The following is an 18425-nucleotide window of genomic DNA, read 5'->3' on the forward strand; positions in this document are numbered from 1 at the left end:
GCATGTCCCACTGGTGAGACTGAACAGGGGGTGGAAGGCACACTCCATGCTGTACAGCGCTCGCTCTGTGGGCAGCAACACAGAGGCAGGAGTCAGCCACAGTAGGCGCCTGCAACTCCCAAGACCCCAAACAAGCGAAGCACTGGAAAGAAGGGGTCACAGAATTGGGACCCTGCAATGGGACCTCCTAGGTTTCCCTGGTGCCACGGCATTTATTGCAGCCACAGAACATGTGAGCCTGAATGAGAAACGCCCTCGACACCATGGGGTGCAACTGCCACATGTCCTGTTCATGCCCAGTCCGCAGGTGATACAAACACGGCCCAGATGCCCACAGCAGCATGCGTGCACACACGGAAGAGCAACCAGAACCACCACTGATGACGGATACGCCAACCACGTCTGTCCAAAGGGGGAGTACTATCCAGCCAAGAGCACACGCAAACCTGGGTCACACAACACATGGGGCACACAACCATGGGCAGAGACCACGCACAGTGCTTCCACTGAATGGCTCCCCACACAGGTAGGGCCACGGAGAGTCTGACCAGAAGTCAGGGGTTCTGGGGCCTGCGGGAAGATAGAAGATGGCAGGTGTTTTCCTGGAATGGACTGCAGTGATGGCTGCCCAGTTCCGGGACACACTAAACCAGGCATGACACACCTTCCACAAAGTGCTACATGACAACGTCCCGCCACCTGCATCTGCTCTAGTGGCGAGAACAGGCAGGCTGCACTGCCTACTGGGTCTCACCTATGAGGTCTTGTGCCATCTCCTGATCCTCTTGAAAGCGGTAGGCATCACTGAGCTGCAGGAGTGAGTCCACATGGTAGGGGCTTGTCTGGAGCAGAATCTACCAGAAAAGAAGGGCAGCTCTGGAGGAAGGTCACAGGCAGGGACCCAAAGGACACCCCTGCAGTCCACCAGGACCTGTGCACACCAGGAGAGATGATCACCAGGTGACAGATGAAATTCCCTTTGGACTCCAGGTGTGCACTGTTATTACCCAGCCAAGGCCTGGACCTGGCTCCAGGTGGGAACTGGGGAAACTGCCTGCCCAGTGGGGCTGTATTCGCTCCCAGGTCTCAGGACAGAGGACTGAAAGCAAGCAGGTTCCCGCCCCCCCTACGTGGGGGACATGGGGCCAGCAGGATCTACATGCTCCCCCTACCTCCCCAGTGAGGCCCAAGACAGAGGCAGCACCTGGGAAGGACCATAGTGCCACTACACGCAGATTCCAGCAGGAGAGCACCTGAGTGCCAAGTCTTCACAGTGCCCCTCGGGTCCGGGGGCCCACTGCCAAGGGAGCAGCTGCCCGGGCACTCGCCCTCCACCCACTGGCAGCTATGGGGCCCACATACCACAAGGTTGTTTGGCTCCATGGACTCCACGGCCACCAGGAACTTGTGCTGTGCCTGCTGGTACTCCTCACTGTGTTCAAACACAAAGAAGGAAAGCCCTTTTTTCAATTCCAACAGCCACATAGACAGACCTGGCAGGTGAGAGTGCACAGAGTGGGTGTGCTGGATGCCAGGACATGGCGCCTCTACAGAGCACAGTAGCCCCAATAGTCTCCCTTGTGCTGTTCTCAGAAAGAACTCTGTGATACCAACCCACTCGATCTGAGGGGTCTCACAGGTCACCCAGGCCTGGGGCTGGGCTGCCTCTGGGCCAGAGGCTGACATCCAGGGACTCTCTCAGAACACCTGGGCCTGCTTCCCACTGCTTCCTTGGGCTGTCCCGGGAGCTGGCCTCCGTTTGCTTTCCACAAAGACTCACTTCTCTATAGAATTCAGATGAGCTCTGGGAAAGGATGGAGCCGAAATGGCCCAGGACAACAAACCTCAGGGATGGGAGCATGGAGGTCCATCTGGGTGCCCGATCACGTCTGGTTGGGACCAGCAGCCAGGGTGGCTGTGAGGGGCTGGGGCAGGAGGCGAGCAGTGGGCACAGGGCCAGGTCAGAAGCCTTGGCCATGTGTAATCCCTGACCAAATATGGTTCTGCTCCTTTTGTGTGACTGTGTGGAGGGACCATTTCCTCTGGTTAACCTGAAAAACTCAGTCTGCTAAGACAACCGCTAAATGGCCAATGGTTCTCATGGGCTTCCCCTGAGCTACTCCATCCTGAGAGCCCGGCCCAAGGTCCAAGTCCTGCAGATTGAGACAATGAGCCCCTATCTCTACCATGTTCGGGTTCCTTTGCAAGAAGGGCAAGAGACCTGGTGGAAAGAGAAGATACATGAGAGGCATCAGGGTTGATCCTACAAGTACAGGCCCCGAACTCCCAGGCTATCCTCACTGGGAGTCCAAGGGGATTCTTCTAGAATCCCCTCACCCCACAGGCACAGCAGGTGAGGTGCGTTGGTTACCACCCTCCACACATGTCCTCTACACACCCATGACCTCTTCTACAGTATGTGCCCCATCAACCTGCAGAGGGCTGTCTGGATGCTTCTCTATGCTGTGTAGCCGATGCCCAGAAAGGGCATTCACTTCCTACCCTGCACCTTCTGCATGGCTGTTTTCTTTAAACATAAAACTATCATACATTATTGATTTTTTAAAATATTTTTAGTTGTAGATGGACACAATACCTTTATATTGCTTATTTAGTTTTATGTGGTGTTAGGAATTGAACCCAAGGCCTCATACATGCTAGGCAAGCGCTCTACCACTGAGCTACAACCCCAGCCCCCAAATTATCATAATGTGAAAACAAACTCAAGGGCTGAGGATGCAGCTCAGCAGCAGAGCCCAGCCTGGCATGTGTGGCTTGGAGGGCTCAGGCTCAGTGCCAGCACACAAACAAAAAAACACTTAAAAATGCAAGCCTCTGTTCAGCTGCTTCCTGTAGCATGGCACCCAGAGGACGAGGCAGACGGCAAGGAAGTTGAGAGCTTCTGCACAGGTCAGGCCAGCTGGGGACATACAGGCTGCTGCACCCTCAGGAACACCATACCTCACACGCAGCTGCACATGGTGCTGCAAGGCCCACCCAGAAGGCACTGAGGCCAGCATGCCAGCCCCCTGCTGCAGGAGTGACAGACTCACCTGGCTTGCTGTACCGCGGCCAGGTGCTCTTGGGGGTCGTCAGCCACGTGCACTTGGGTTATACATGCTGCCTCTGTCGCGGCCTGGGGAGGAGGAGACAGGCACAGCTTTACCTCCACGGGCCAGGGGCCAGGCTGGCCGCCCAATCCCTCCAGCTCTCCCTGGAGGCAGAGCAGTGGGCAGGGGGGCACACAGGGAGGGAGAGCAAAGCACTGCTGCATGAAGAGGGGACCCCAGCTGCGACCTGTGCAAGCAGCTACCATCAGGTCCAGGGGAACAGGGAGGCCAATAGTCCAGCACAAAGGCAAGAGGGACAAAAAGGAAACAAAAGTGAAACCCTAGAACATGGTGCAGAGCAGGAGCTCAGGGCCACTGAAATTCCCTGAGCAAACGAGCTGCTTCCTGTGGGACAGGCTGCACAGGAGGAATGCCTGGCTGTGGCCAGAGGCAAATTAGGGAAGTGGACCTCTGACCCAGACCCCAGTAATATGACTCCAATCTTTGAAAAGGAAAACATGGAAACAATGAGGAAAACTGAGGAGGAAATTGGCATATATCTGCAAGGAAGAAGACCGAGAGCAGAGTGTTGAGGGTCCTCAGGCACCCAGCTCCCTGCGACTCTTGTGTGAGCGACAAGTTGAGGGTACCAGGCCCCCTTTGGGCAAGAGTTCTTAGCTGCTGTTAGGGGGTCTGGCTCCCTTGCCAGGTGGCATCTTAGCCAGGCCTGGAAGGGCTGCACCCTGAGCTGAGTGATGGGATGTGGATGTGTGTAGACCAATCTCTAGGCTTTTCAACAGTGCCCTATTTCACTAAAACAAAACAAGGAATAAGGAGCTGGACTACCCGGAACAGGACAAAACAGCATCTTTCTTTTCTCAAAAAGAGACATTAAAACTGTATGAGAAGAACAAATACACAAAAAGAAAAGCATGGCCAGAGGCTGAGAGGCACAACATGGCACAACTCTGCACACGCAGCAAGCAGTGGAAAGGAAACCACCGGTGCCTGGAAGTCTACAGCATCCTGGGCACCGCCAGGTCTGTCTGAGGTGAGCTTCCAGCCAGAAGTCTAGGGGAGGAGGCAGCCCTGACAGATGCTGGAGGGAGGGTCAGGAGGAGCGACACAGGGGGTGTGGAGACAGCACAGACAGGGGGAAGGGAGCAGACCCCATCTGTCTCAGGAAGAAGTCAGATTCCCCCCAAAGATCAGTACACAGCTATATGGAAACCCTGAATGGTCACCAGGAGGGAGGAACAGAAATGAGCTAAGGTTTGGTCTCTGAACAACAGGACAAGGGTGGGGGACCAAGAAGGAGGGAACCACAGCTTTTCACTGAACATACTTCAGTAGGACTTAAATTTTTGAAGAAACAAACAACAAAAAAGTGTGCTACTATAAAGGTAGTAAGTGAGCTGACCTGGTTACAGACCTGTGGTCCTGGCTGCCTGGGAGGCTAAGGGGGAGGCCCATGCAGACTCATGAGTGTGCGACCAGCCTGGGAAGCATGGAGGGCCTCACCTCAAAAATAGATACATAAAACTGAAATATGTGCAGGGTGCAGCTCAGAGGTGTGTGGCTCGGAGGTGTGTGGCTGTGGGTTCACTCCCTAGCACCACAAAAACTAAAAAAGAATGTAATTATTAACTAATGACTGATAATAACTATAATTTACAAAAATAAGATGATGCAAAAATGTAACACAGGGGCAGGCAGACAGACCTGGGCTGAGCGGCAGAACTCAGCCTGAGCAGCGCAGGTAGTGGCTCATGTAAGTGCTTTTCACAAATAACCCAAAACACACAGAAGTCAGAAACTCATGAGTCCTCAAACACTTAAAAACAAAAATACAAGGCAAAAACTGTAAAACACAAGGAAAGTGGGGACAAACGAAGTCTAAAAATAATCCTTGGCCCACTCATGACCCAACAGACACCAGTCAGACAAGGGCGCCACGTGCACACCTCACACAGTTTCAAGGCACTGTATTGTCAAGGATGTAGCTGAGGACAACCGAGTGCAGGTGGGCCTCGGTGGCACCGTTCCTGGGAGGGCAGCTGGGCAAGGCGCAGGTACTCGAGGAAACCCACAGTGGGCCACTTCTTGGAGGGCTGCATGGATGCAGGGGGCCTGCAGCCAAGGTGTGGACACACCTATCCTTGGCCTAACAAAGAACCCTGTGCATCAGGCACAGAGGACACCTGGGACTCCGACATGCCAAAGCCAGCACAGCTTCCTTGAGAGGCGTGCAGAAAGGCCTGGGGACATGGCCACAGGTGATCAGAATAAGAGGGGAACATTTCTACACTGCTTCAGAGCTTTAACAAAAAGCATTCAGCTCTATAATCAGAAAACACATACTTAAAAAGACACAAGCTTCCGGATGTTTCGGTACAGAGATGGAGAGTGGAATTCCCACCTCCTAAAGAAAGTCCCAGGATGGGCCCTGACTTCCCCTGGAAAAGCCAAGGGACACTCCACTGCCTACTCACCATCAGCTGACACTGCAGAGGCTGACTAGCCAGGAACGAGTTAGGTGACATAAAACTGATCTCAGAACCCAAACTTTTTGTCATTTTTCCTGCTGGTGGAGAAACAAAATGGATCTGGCTAAAATTTCAGGATTCAAAGTTTAACAGCTTGTAGGACCTTTTTAAAAATATGGGGTGCACAGTTGAGAAGGTGTGAAACAGCCTGGCCTCCTGGCGTCTCAGCCACCTGCCCAGGCCCTGGAAGGGCTCCATCTGTCCAGTGTGGCTTTCAGTATTCTCCCCCAGGGTTTTCAATGGCTCCCCCACCCATAAGAAATGAAAGCAGGTAAAAACAGCTTGAGAATGCAGCTGCTGTGGGCCTTACCTTTGCTCCCCCAGGACCGCTCGAGCACCAAAATACCGTTTCAGTTCTGTGTCGGATTCAAGTGTCTAGAATGTGGGAAATGTGAGGAAGAAAAAATTAAGTCAGGCTTTCCTACAATGACCCGAAATTACAGAAAGCTAAGTAAGAGTGCAGCCAAAGAACAATGATTTTGGGCTTGAAAGGTAATTTCTAGGCCTGCTTTCTTTAAATCTGCCACCTGTAATAGGACCTGACCACTACTGGCCCCTTGGGGCACTCAAGGGATGCAGTGGGTCACTGCTAGGAGAGAACCTGGGGTAGGTCTCCCCTGTGGGTCCAGTGTTCATCTGTCATGCTTCGTACAGGGAGCATGCACCCTGACGCAGAGTGGAGGGCCTCAATGATACAGGCAGCTTGCTTGTCAAAGCTGGCAAAGATCAGGTTTCATTAAGCACCCACCAGACCAAGAGATGGGTGATCGTCCAAGGGTGACACTACACTGGTACAGCTCAAAACGCCTCATGAGACATACAAAGGCAAGCTGTTTGGAAGTCCTGAGCTGGGCATGATGGTGCCACACCCGTGTCTACTCAGAGGCCAAGGCAGGAGGACTCCTTGTTAGAGGCTGATCTCAGCTACTTAGCAAGCCCTAAACAAGCTAACAATACCCAGTCTCAAAATAAAAAATAAAAAGGAGCCAGGTGCAGTGATGCTCAGGTATAATCCTAGCATCCAGGAAGATCGAAAATTTGAGGACCGCCTCAGCAAATTAGTGAGGCCCTAAGCAACTTGGTGAGATCCTGCCTCAAAAAAATAAAAAGGGCTGGGGATATGGCTCAATGGTAAAGCACCCCTGGATTCAATTCTCAGTACCAAAAAAAAAGTCCTTTGAAACACAGATGTCTTTTCCTTACTTCTTCTTTTTTTTTCTACTTCCTAAATGTTTAATAATGAACTCTTAACACTTCTAAATAAATAAAGACAGCAAACTGTCCTCTTTCTAAATCACTCCTCTCCGTCAAAATCAGAGGCTGAGGCCATACCTGTGCTCCACATACAGGACATGCTTCCTGGAGCTCAGTGGTGGGGGACCTGGGCGGCTGAGCCCACTGCCATCCTCAATCCTCTCCAAGATGCGGTCGATATCCTCCATCCCACTTTCCTAAAAGCCCAGAAGGAACTGTTAATCGCCACACTGGCTTCACTCCAAGTGCTGTGACAACCAATAACAAGGAATTACTTTGAAAAGTTATTTGGTATATACTTTCTAAAAGATGATCTAACTCAGAAGGAGGAGATGTATTATAGGAGGAAGCTCAGAACCATCACTAATCCAGAAGGCCCTGGGAACCATCGTGCCAGAGAGCCACACTTCATGTCTCACAGGTGAGCTCACATCCTCAGCTGAATGGAACTGGGACCTGTGACTCCAACTGAACAGCAACAAAGCTACCACCTCTCTTCAGGACGAACAATGAGACAAGGAGGATCAAGGCAAGAACGGAAACGTTCTGAGTGAGGGGGATCTGGTCTGTGGGCTTCCACACCCAGCACCCCTCGTGCACTGGCGGGATGAAGGCTGGGTGAACAGCAACAGGGAGCAGGGCTGGGAAGGGACTCTCCCTGCAGAGGGCAGCTGGGACACGGAGACTAGGAGTAGGCCATGACAACCAAGGAACAAAGGGGCAAATCACAAGCAAAACTGTAGGTGACTCTTCTTTGTCCTTGACTTCTTAGATAGTTATACTCCTGACAGGAAAAAATGAAGACATCAAATAAAATGGTCTTCTCCCAGCACCACCGTGAGGGACACGGCCCAAGGGGCACGGAGGGATTGGGCAGGGGCCAGTCAAGTCTGGTCACATACTGAGGCTTCTCCTGCACTGTTTTTCTTATTTTTCTGCTTCTTTTTCTTCTTCCGGAGTTTTCCACTTGCATTAGACTAATAAAAATAAGATGTTTTAATCAATGGAGAGAGAAGCAAAATCTTAAAAACTGAGAATCAAAGCAGCAAACCAGCACCACTTGGAGCACCTGCGGCCCCTCACATCCTTCTGCAGCAGGACCCTGCCCGTACCCTCTGCTGTCAGTGTAGCCTCTCTCTCCCACCCTGCCCTGCTGCAGAGCTGGTCCAGGCTGCCTGAGGCTCCCACCTGCTCCTGACTGGGCCAGCTCCTCTGGGCAGCGAGAAGCTCCTCAGTAATGCTTCACCAGAAGTGGTTGCTCCCAGAAGGCACAGAGCTGCCTGGAGCACAGTGGGCAGCAGGCAGGGCATGGACCTGCATGCAGTACCCCTGGGGCCACCACTGATCTCAAGGACTTTAGCACAAACTTCATCAGGGTTCCTACGGAATCAGCCAAAGCAAATTCAGAAAATTGAATTGCCTTGAACTGTGGTCCTCCTGCCTCACCTGGGATTACAGGTGTAGCCCTCACACTTGACAATAAATGTTAATTTTTTATACATTTATTTTGTTTATTTGTTTTTATGTGGTGCTGAGGATTGAATCCAGGGCCTCACATGTGCTAGACAAGCTCTCTACTGCTGAGCCACAACCCAGCCCATAATTTTTTTTTTAATACTTCAGCAGCTAAGGTCTCCCTAACGGCAGGAGACCCCTCCTATCTTGGTGTTGATGTGAGCTAGTATACCACCCCAGGGAGAGTAGAGAAGAGACCCGTCCCACCGGAGTGTCAGGGTAGGGGAGCTAATATAATGCAGCCAGGGTAGTTGGGACTTGCTCCTCCAAGAAGAAGACTACTTCCACCTAGGTGTCTGTGTGTGTGTGTGTGGGACTCCCAAACAGCTGCATCCAGGGTAGTAGAAAATCGCCCCTCCAGAAGGGAGACCACTTTCACCTGGTTGTCAGGGGAAGATTGTAACCAGCCCCAGCCAGGGTAGAGGGGACTCTCCCCTCCAGGCAAGAGACCTCTCCCACCTTGGTATGGGGGGAGTTCATATACCTCTGAAACCAGGGTAGAGGGGATTCTCTCCTCCCAGGCAAAAGACCCCTCCAACCAGGGTGTCTTGGGGAATGCTTGTCTCCGTAGCCAGGGTAGAGGGGACCCGCCTCTCCAGGCTGGAGACCTCTCCCACCTCCGTGTCTGGGGAGAGCTCCTATACCATAGCTGGGGTAGAGGGGACTCACCCCTAAAAGCAGGAGACCCCTCCATCCTTGGTATGGGGGGGCTAGTATACCACCCCAGCCAAGGTAGAGAAGACTCATCCCTCCAGGCGGGAGACCCCTCCCACAAGTATGTCAGGGTAGGGGAACTCATGTACTGCTGCAGGCAGGGTAGAGGGGACTCGCCTCTCCAGGAGGGACATGCGTCCCAACTGTGTTTGGGGGGAGCTTATTTACCGCCTTAGCCAGGGAATAGGGAACTTGCCCCTCCAAGCGGGAGGCACCTCCCACCTGGGTGTCTGGTGGAGCTTGTATATCTCCCCAGCTATGATAGAGGAGACTTGCTGCTTCAGGCTGGAGACCCTTCACCTCTGTGTGTCAGGGGGAGCTCTTATACCACCACAGCCATGGTAGAGGGGACTCGCCCTTCCAGGGGGGAGACCCCTCCCACTACCTGGGTGTTGAGGGAGGAGCTCCTATTCCTCTGCAACCAGGGTGGAGGGAACTCGCCCCTTCAGGAGGGAGACCTCTCCCACCTGGTGTCAGGGGACGCTCTTATATTGTCACAGTCAGGGTAGAAGTGATTCGCCCCTCCAGGCGTGAGACCCCTTATACGTGGGTATCCAGGAGAGCTCCAAAACCACCAAAGGCCGGGTAGAGAGTACTTTACCCTCTAGCCAGGAGACTCCTCAAACCTGGTTGTTATGGGAGCTCCTATACCACAGCAGCCCAGGGTAGAGGGGATTCGCCCCTCCATGTGGGAGACCCCTCCCACCTGGGTATGCGTGGAAGCTCCTATAACACCATAGCCATGGTAGAGGGGATTCACCCCTCTATGCAGGAGACCCCTCCCACCTTGGTGTCTGGGACAGCTTGTATCCACCGCAGCCAGTGTAGAGCGGACTTGCCCCTCCAAGTGGAAGACCCATTCCACCTGGGTGTCAGGGGGAGCTCATATACTGCTGCAGCCAGGGTAGAGGAGAGTTGCTCCTCCAGGCCAGAGACCACTCACACCTGGGTGTTGAGGGTCAGGTATAAAGTTGCAGCCAGGGTAGCAGGGACTGGCCCCTCCAGGAGGGAGACCCCTTTCACCTGGTTTTCAGGTGGAGCTCTAATCCTGCCACAGCCAGGGTAGAGCAGACTCTCCCCTCTAGGCAAGAGACCCCTCCCACTCGGGTGTGGGGAGGGGCCACATATAAAGCTGCAGCAAGGGTAGCAGGGACTGGCCTCTCAAGGCAGGACACCCCTTTCACCTGGGTGTCTGAGGGAAATCATATATCTCTACAGCCAGGATAGAGGGGACTTGTCTCTCCAGGTGGGAGGACCCTCCCAACCTGGTATCTGAGGGAGCTAGTATGATGCCCCAACCAGGGTAGAGGGAGACTCGCACCTTCAGGCGGAAGACCCTTCCCACCTGGGTGTCCAGGGGAGCTCATATACCACCGCAGCCAGGGTAGCAGGGACTCGCCCCTCCAGGCAGGAGTCCCTTTCCACCTGGGTATTAAGGGAAACTTCTATACTGCTGCAGGCTGTGTAGAGGGGACTCTAGCTCCAGGCTAGAGACTCCTCACACTTGGTTGTCATGGAAGCTCCTACACTGCAGCAGCCAGGGTACAGTGGACATGCCCCTCTAGGTAGGTGACCCCTCCTATCTGGCTATGAGGGGGCTGCTCTTATACTTCTGCAGACAAGATAGCGGGGACTCGCCTCACTAGGCAGGAGATCTCACAACCTTGTCGTCAGGGGAGCCCATATACAGCTGTGGGCAGGGTAGAGGGGACTTACCACTCCAGGTGGGAGACCCCTCCCACCTGTGTTTCTAGGGGAGCTTGTATACCGCCTTAGCCAGGCATGAGGGGACTTGCCCCTCCAGGCGGGAGACACCTCCCACCTGGATGTCTGGGGGAACCTGTATATCTCTGAAGCCAGGGTAGAGGGGACTCTCTGCTCCAGGAGGAAGACACTTCCCAACTGGGTGTCAGGAGGAGGTCCTATATCACCACAGACAGGGGGTCCTATACCACCACCTCCAGGGTGTATGTGTGGGGGGAGCTTGTATACCACCTTAGCCAGGGTAGAGGGGACTCTCTGCTCCAGGAGGAAGACACTTCCCAAATGGGTGTCAGGGGGAGGTCCTATATCACCACAGACAGGGGGTCCTATATCACCACCTCCAGGGGGGAGACCACTCCCATCAGGGTGTATGTGTGGGGGGAGCTTGTATACCACCTTAGCCAGGGTAGAGAGTATTTGCCCCTCCAGGCGGGATACCTTTCTCACCTGTGTGTTGGGGTGAGCTCATATACCACCGCAGCCAGTGTAGAGGGTACTTGCCCCTCCTGGCAGTAAACCCCTACCACCATGGTGCCAGGGGGAGCTTGCATACAGCCACAGCCAGGGTAGAGGGGACTCCCTCTTCCATGCAGGAGACCACTCCCGCCTGGGTGTCTGTGGGAGCTCATACACTGCCATATCCAGAGAAAGGGGACTAGCTCCTCCAGACAACATAGCTCTCCCACCTAGGTTTCCCAGATTGTATTCTGCCTTAGCCTTGGTAGAGGGGACTTGCCTCTCAGGCGTCAGACCACTCACACCTGGGTGCCCGGTGGGAGGGGTCATATATGGCTGCAGCCAGGGTAGCAGGGAATCGCCCCTCCAGTAGGGGAACCCTCCCACCTGTGTGTATTGTGAAGCTCCTATACCTCTGCAGCCAGGATAGAGGGGACTCACCCCTCCTGTTGGTAGACCCCTCTAACCTGGGTGTTGGAGGAGAACTTGAATACTGCTGCAGCCAGGGACACCTGGGTGTCCTAAGAACTCTCATATGGCACCAGACAAAATAGAGAGGATTCGCCCCTCCAAGTGAGAGACTGCTCCAACCTGAGTGTAGTGGTGAGCTACTATACCTCCAAAGCCAAGGTAGAGGAGACTTGCCTCTCCAGGCAGAAGACCACTCTGACCTAGGTGTCAGGGGAAAATTGTATACCAACTTATCCAGGATAGAGAAAACTCGCCCCTCCAGGCGGGAGCCCCTTCTCACCTGGGTGTCAGGGAGAGCACATATACCACCGCAACTCAGATGAGGGTACTTGCCCCTCCAGGTGGGAGACCCCTCCCACCAGGGTGCCAGGGGAAGCTACTATAACCCAGCAGCCAAGGTAGAGGAGACTCGCTGCTCCAAGCAAAAGACCCCTCCCACTTGGGAATGGGGGGGGGGACTCATATACTGCCACCACCAGGGTAGAGGGAACTCGCCCCTCTAGGCAGGAGATCCCTCTCTTCTGGGTGTCTGAGGGAGCTCATATACCTTCTGTAGCCAAGGTAGAGGGGCCTCATCCCTCCAGGTGGAAGACCTCTCCCACCTGGGTGTCCTGGACGGGCTCTTATGCGGCTGCAGCCAGGGTAGAAGGGAGTCGCTCCTCTTGGCCAGAGACCCCTTTCACCTGTATATCCAGGGGAGCTCCTAAACTGCCGCATGCAGGTTAGAGGGGATGCTACCCTCCAGGCGGCAGACTCCTCATACCTGGTTGTCTCGGTAGCTGCTATACAGCAGAGCCAGGGTAGTGGGGGTTAGCGCCTCCAGGCAGAAGACCCCTCCCACCTAAGGTATTCGGCCTTAGCCAGTGTAGAGGGGACTAGCCCCTCCAGGAAGGAGTCCCCTCCCACATGGGTGTCTGGGAGGGGGCCTCATATATAGCTGCAGCTGGGGTAGAGGCAACTCGCCCCTCTAGGCGGAAGACTCCTCCCACCTGGGTTTCAGGGGGACTTCTTAAATCGACACAACCAGGGTAGAGGGGACTCACCCCTCCAGGCAGGAGACCCCTTCCAACAGGGTTTCAGTAAAAGCTAATATACCACTGCAGCCAGGGTAGAGGGGACTCACCCCTCCAGTCGAGAGATCCCTCTCACTTAGGTGTCAGAGAGAGCTCCTATACAGTCAAAGCCAGGGTAGAGGGTAGTCGCACCTCGAGGCAGAAGCCCCCTCCCACCTGGGTGTTGGGGTGCTCATATAGAGGTAGAGGTTACTTGCCCTCCATGTGGGAGACCTCTACCACCTGGCTTGTATACTGCCACAGCCAGGTTAGAGGGGACTCACCCCTCCATTTGGGAGATGCCTCTCATCTGGGTTTCTGGGGAGCTCATACACAGCTGCAGCCAGGGTAGAGGGGACTCACCACTCTAGGTGGGAGATCCTTCCCATTTGGATGTCAGGGGGAGCTCCTATACTGCTGCTGCCAGGGTACAGCAGACTTCCCCCTCTAGTGGGAAGACCTTCATATACTGTAGCAGCCAGGGTAGAGGGGACTCGCCCCTCCAGGCAAGACACGCCTCCCACCTGGGTATAGGAGTGGAGATCTTATACAACTGCAGCAGTGTAGAGGAGACTCGCCCCTGATGGCAGGAGACCCATTTCTTCTGGGTTTCCGGGAGTTGTATACAGCCTTAGCCAGGGTGGAGGGAGAAGTGACCATGTGCCCCCCTCCCTCATGCAAGACCACATAGGAAATTCTTTCTAAGGAAATGTATGTATGGCTAGAGGTGGGAGGAAATGCCAGAGAAAACTGTGTAGGTATCTTTAGAGGACCCTAGGATAGAGAAGCCTTCCCAGGGATGACTTCTGGACAGTGATAAATAGTCCTCTGAGATTAGCAGGAGGCACATGCAGTCATGCTGGGAGAAGGAAATAGTTCCTAGGAGCCCCATCTTCTCACACTGTGCTCTCTCCTACAGCATCTGGACCTTAGCATGTTCTCCCTAAGGAAATTCAACCAGCATGGTCTGCCATGCTTACACATACAATCAGCCTCCTTACAGGTGAGGTCCTCTTGTGCTTTGGCTCTTGCCAGTGTCCTGGGGGTGACCCTGTGTTAGTCTGACCCGCAGAATGTGGTTACTGCAACCTCAGACAAAGTTTAAACTCTCCTGATGCCCATTCCTCCTGTTCACTCCCAGGACTGGCCTCATTCCTGAACTCTGTACAACCCCAGCTTCTCTCCTGGATTCCTCTAAATGCCCCTCCACTGCTCCTTTCTTGTTTAGGTTTCACAGAGTATCAGCCCACCTCCTGAGGACCCAAAATCTTCTGTCACTGGAGAGCCTATTGCAAGGGTGTCCAGCCTCATTCTGTGCCAGTTGTGCCAAAAGGTGTCCTGTCCTGTGTCTCAGATTGGTGGCATTGACAGAGCATGGGAAGTCATGGCAGGTCAAGTTTGTGTTACCAGGTGCATTGTTTCTGTTAGAAGAGAATCCATCAAACCCAAGCTTATCTCCCTAATGCAATATTGTAGAGAAATTGTGTGAAACTTTGTGTGGATGCAGGCTTCTTAGGTATTTAGAAACCAAGACTCATCTGTTCCATCTAATGTCATCACAGATAATGAAAGACTTCTGCCAATGGGCTGTTTTTTACATGTGTTTTTTCCTTTGTTTTAGGTTCCTCACTGCTCCACTAGCAGCTTCCATTTTGATTGGTTTATTTATTCCCTATCATACCACATTTGTTACCTTTTATATCCTTTTATCTATATTTGAAATTTATTTTTATAGTGGTTTCTATGTGTTTTACATCAATACCAACATATGCAACATGTATCTCCTCCTACCCTCATCTCTTCCTTATTGTTTATGATGCTGTTGTCACAATTATGATGTGCACACTGGAATTTTTGTGTTCATTTCCATTATTGATTTAAACTATGAAATTTTTTCTCCTGTTTTTAATTTATAATATAATATGTTAGAAACTAAAATACAAGGATATGTCATTGTTAGGACTTATGTTCAGCTATGTAAATACCTTTAGCAGAGATATTAATTTCCCAGGTTCTCAAGTTCCCATCTCTTACCCTTCTTAAGTCTTAGGACTCCCCTCAGTATTTCATGCTGGGCAGGACTACAAGAAACACTAATGTGCTCTGCAACTGTCTCATTTGTGGTGGTCAGATCTTCTTCACTGTGACCATTTTACGTGACAGGAACAAGTTAGAGGAGGGCAGATTAATTTTTGGCTAATGGCTTCACAGGTCCCCATAAGCTTCTGACTCTATCACAGAAACAGCATGATAGAAAGTCATAGTGGAATATGTAGAAAAATAAAACTAGACCCTATTTCTCACATTGCACAAAAATTAACTCAAAATAAATCAAAGGGCAATGGTGAGCCATGTGCACCAGCAGCAGCAGCAGTCTAGGCCACATGGAGAACAGGGGTGGAGCCTGCCGGGGCACCATAAGGACAGGACTAAGATCTCTGAGCAGGTGCCATTGCCAATGAATTTTCATTGGCCCCACACTTCTTTGCCAAAGCTTGAATAGTCATGGTGGCCTTGCTCAGGAGAGGCAGCTTGCATGAGCAGGGCATGTTCCCCTCTTAAAGGAGCAGGTCACTGTTGTGCAGGCAGGTGTGCATAATGAAGCTTTGGCACCAGGCCTGTTATCAGCTCCAGGGTTGCCATGGGCAAGGATGGCCCTAGGCACGCGCTGAAAAGCTGGGACCAGGCTTTCTAGCATGAGGGCAACCAGTCTCTGCCACTGGGAGCTGTGGTGGGAGGGCTTCTGAACATAGGCGGTGAAAATGGCCCTATAAGCAGATTGGTGTGGGCATGGCTCCAGGCAAGTTAGCAAGCCTAGCTCTGCTTGTTGCCTCATATCTGACTCCTGCTGGGCTTCGGGCTGGCCACACAGGCTTGTCCTACCCCGTACTTCAGAGCTGAAACCAGTGGGTTAGTGGTGCCATACTAGCCTGAAGGACTGCTGGTGGGCAAAAGGATCCCAGGCCTGTGGGGCACAAGAAAATGTCTGTAGGGCACAGCTATGGCCACAAGGCTTGGCCCAGTGGCAGCCTCGCATGACAGGAAACTTCTCTTTGTGGGAGTCATGACCACCCAGAAATACTTCAGACTCCTGCTGTGGCTGCCTTCAGAATACGACCTAAAACAATTTCTGGGAAAGTGGAGTTTTTCTCTAGTGAGTGTTAAGACACACCTGTACCATTTCCAATTGTGCCACTATGGGGTGTGGATGGCACTTACCCACCCCAGAAGACTTTCATGATACTCGAGTATATGCTTGAGCACTGCTTGGACAGTGATCTGGGAAGTAGATGATGATCTTTACATCAAAAGAGATCATCTGAAGAGTTTCCTGAGGAGTTTAAATATCATTGAGTCCCTGCTCTTCAGGCAGACAGGACTGAGCACTACAGAAATGTTTTGGGTCTTGTGAGATATATCAGCTTTTTTTAATGAGCATTCTGAACAGAACAAGAAGGGGTACATCTGAGATCTCCAGAACAGTAAGATTCACTAAGCTATCATGCTCACCCTGAACAAAAACCCAAGATACCTGTACAAACTGCACAGCTACATTCTCAGTTGCCAAATTACAGAGCAGAGTTATCACACAATTCAGATTCACTGAGAAATCATCCTAATGAGCAAATACAGCAACACATAGATGCATAGAGGACCATGCATAGGAATTCCTGCTTCCTTCATGAGGTTTCAGTCCTGCCCTCAAGAGGAAGTTCTGCAATGAGAATTTCTGACTGGGAAGAATTTGTGTTTGGCTGTGGACCGTTAGCCACCCTGTACCCCTCCCTCCCAAGAAGAATGGACTCAGCCTAGATGGAAGCCTTGGTTGACATCATCATGATCAAGTAGTAGAAATGATCAAGGCCACCACCAAGACCCGGATATGTATCATGAACTTCAAGGAGATCTGGTGTGGCTATCGCCCTGTGGTGAATTCCATGCATGGGGCAGAGTACATTCTGAACCTACTGCTTGTACACAGGAAGTATAAAGGAAAGATGTCAGTTGCTGTGAGGAGGCATGCAGACCTACAGAATATTTTCAGCAAGATACAGTTAGTGGAGCATGAGGAACTAGAAACTCAGGAGCTGGCCAACAGAATCAACCAGAAGTCTGGATACCTGTTCTTCCTCTCCAATTCCCTGAAGTAGCTTTTTCCCTTCTACTTCCCTGGATCCAAGAACAAACACAATGAGGTCAAAGATGAAAATGTCATATACTGGTGCCATTATCTGGACATTTTGACATGTTTGTGAGGTTTCTGGAAAACTTAGGAAAGACATGTCCCATCCCAAGTCAGCACGCCAAAGTGGTTGTACTACTTTTTTATTCTGATTCCAACCCTGATAAGGCCAAACTAGTGGAACTGATGAGAAATTATAGCAGGAAGTACCCTAAAGGTGATATGAAGGTTTTGCCTTCGTCTTCAGAATTTTAAATTATTCTGACCCTCAGGGTAAGATCTTCCCATTTCATAATAAATCTTTGCACTTCTTCTGTGAAGTTGACCTGGTGTTTACCATGGAACTCCTGCAACAGTGTTGAGCAAATAGAGTTTGGGGCCAATAAACATATTCCACAATCATCTTTAGACAGTATGATTGAAAGATTATTTATGATGGGAAAGTTCCCAGGGACAACCATTTTTTTTCCTTTTACTCAAAAACTGGCTTCTGGAGAAACTATGGGTTTGGCATTACTTGTAATTATAAGGGACATCTTGTCCAAGTGGGTGGCAATTTCCATCCATGGCTGGGGCTGAAGGATGTGGACATTTTCAATAATGTTCTCCAAGTATGTTTGAAGATGTTAAGAATCCATTAGGTAGGAGTAGTGCATGTCCAACACTCTGTCTTCCATGACTCCAATCTGGATCCCAAACAATACAAAGTGTGCTTGGGGTCCAAAGCATCATCACATGGTTCCATGCAGCAATTAGCTGAAATGTGACTGGAGATAAATGATCCAAGTTACAGTAGCAGCCAGCCTGATGTCCAGCTCTGCTGGACAAAATATTTTTAATTATCTATTTTTTTTAAAAAAAATTGTAAGATCAACTTTTGAAGTCCATGCAAGGATATAATTTCTAAGTGTTTTTCTTACATAGGACTCCTTTAAATTGAGATTTGTGAACAAAATTATGATTAGTCTTTGCCTTTGAACACATCTTCCTTGTGAACATGATGTGGCAAACCAGCTTAATTCTGATTTGAAAGTCTTGGATGAAATTTTTTTTTCATTTCCTTCCAGGCCCCTTGTCTACAGTCCTATGGCAAAAACATGAACATTCTCATGAAATATTATTGTAATAAAAAACCAAAACACTGTAAGATTCTGTTTTGCTAACATTGCACAGTTTCTAACTTTTGTCTGTTTTTACAAGTTTTTTAAAAGCCATCTCAAGTTCTAGAGCAGGAAGTAGAGCAGCGAGTGCAGGTAGAAGGGTCCTTGATGTTGCAGCCTGGCTTTATGGCTGTGTTGAGATGGCAAAACTTTTAAGATCTGGGGCTTGTGGAAGGTCTCCAGTCATAGTGTGCCCTTCAAGGTGTTAATGGAGTCCCCATTCCTCTCTCTTTTCCTCTTACCCTTACCTGCCATGTGGT

At 51.3% G+C, this 18425-nt stretch overlaps 1 long non-coding RNA gene and 1 pseudogene across 1 annotated transcript; one reads left to right on the forward strand and one right to left on the reverse strand.

Annotated features, from left to right (window-relative positions):
* Nucleotides 1–758: 758 nt before the first annotated feature.
* Nucleotides 759–8108, reverse strand: LOC144373704 (uncharacterized). The gene is made up of 7 exons (XR_013433277.1): nt 8039–8108; nt 7753–7827; nt 6929–7047; nt 5907–5971; nt 3054–3136; nt 1363–1432; nt 759–854 (listed from the first exon to the last, which is right to left on the reverse strand). It is a non-coding gene; the product is annotated as an uncharacterized LOC144373704 (long non-coding RNA).
* Nucleotides 8109–15823: 7715 nt separating this feature from the next.
* LOC144373720 (chondroitin sulfate synthase 1-like) lies at nt 15824–17844 on the forward strand (annotated as a pseudogene).
* The last annotated feature ends 581 nt before the right edge of the window (nt 17845–18425 follow it).

Source organism: Ictidomys tridecemlineatus, unplaced genomic scaffold (genome assembly GCF_052094955.1).
Source record: "Ictidomys tridecemlineatus isolate mIctTri1 unplaced genomic scaffold, mIctTri1.hap1 Scaffold_46, whole genome shotgun sequence".
NCBI lineage: Eukaryota > Metazoa > Chordata > Mammalia > Rodentia > Sciuridae > Ictidomys > Ictidomys tridecemlineatus.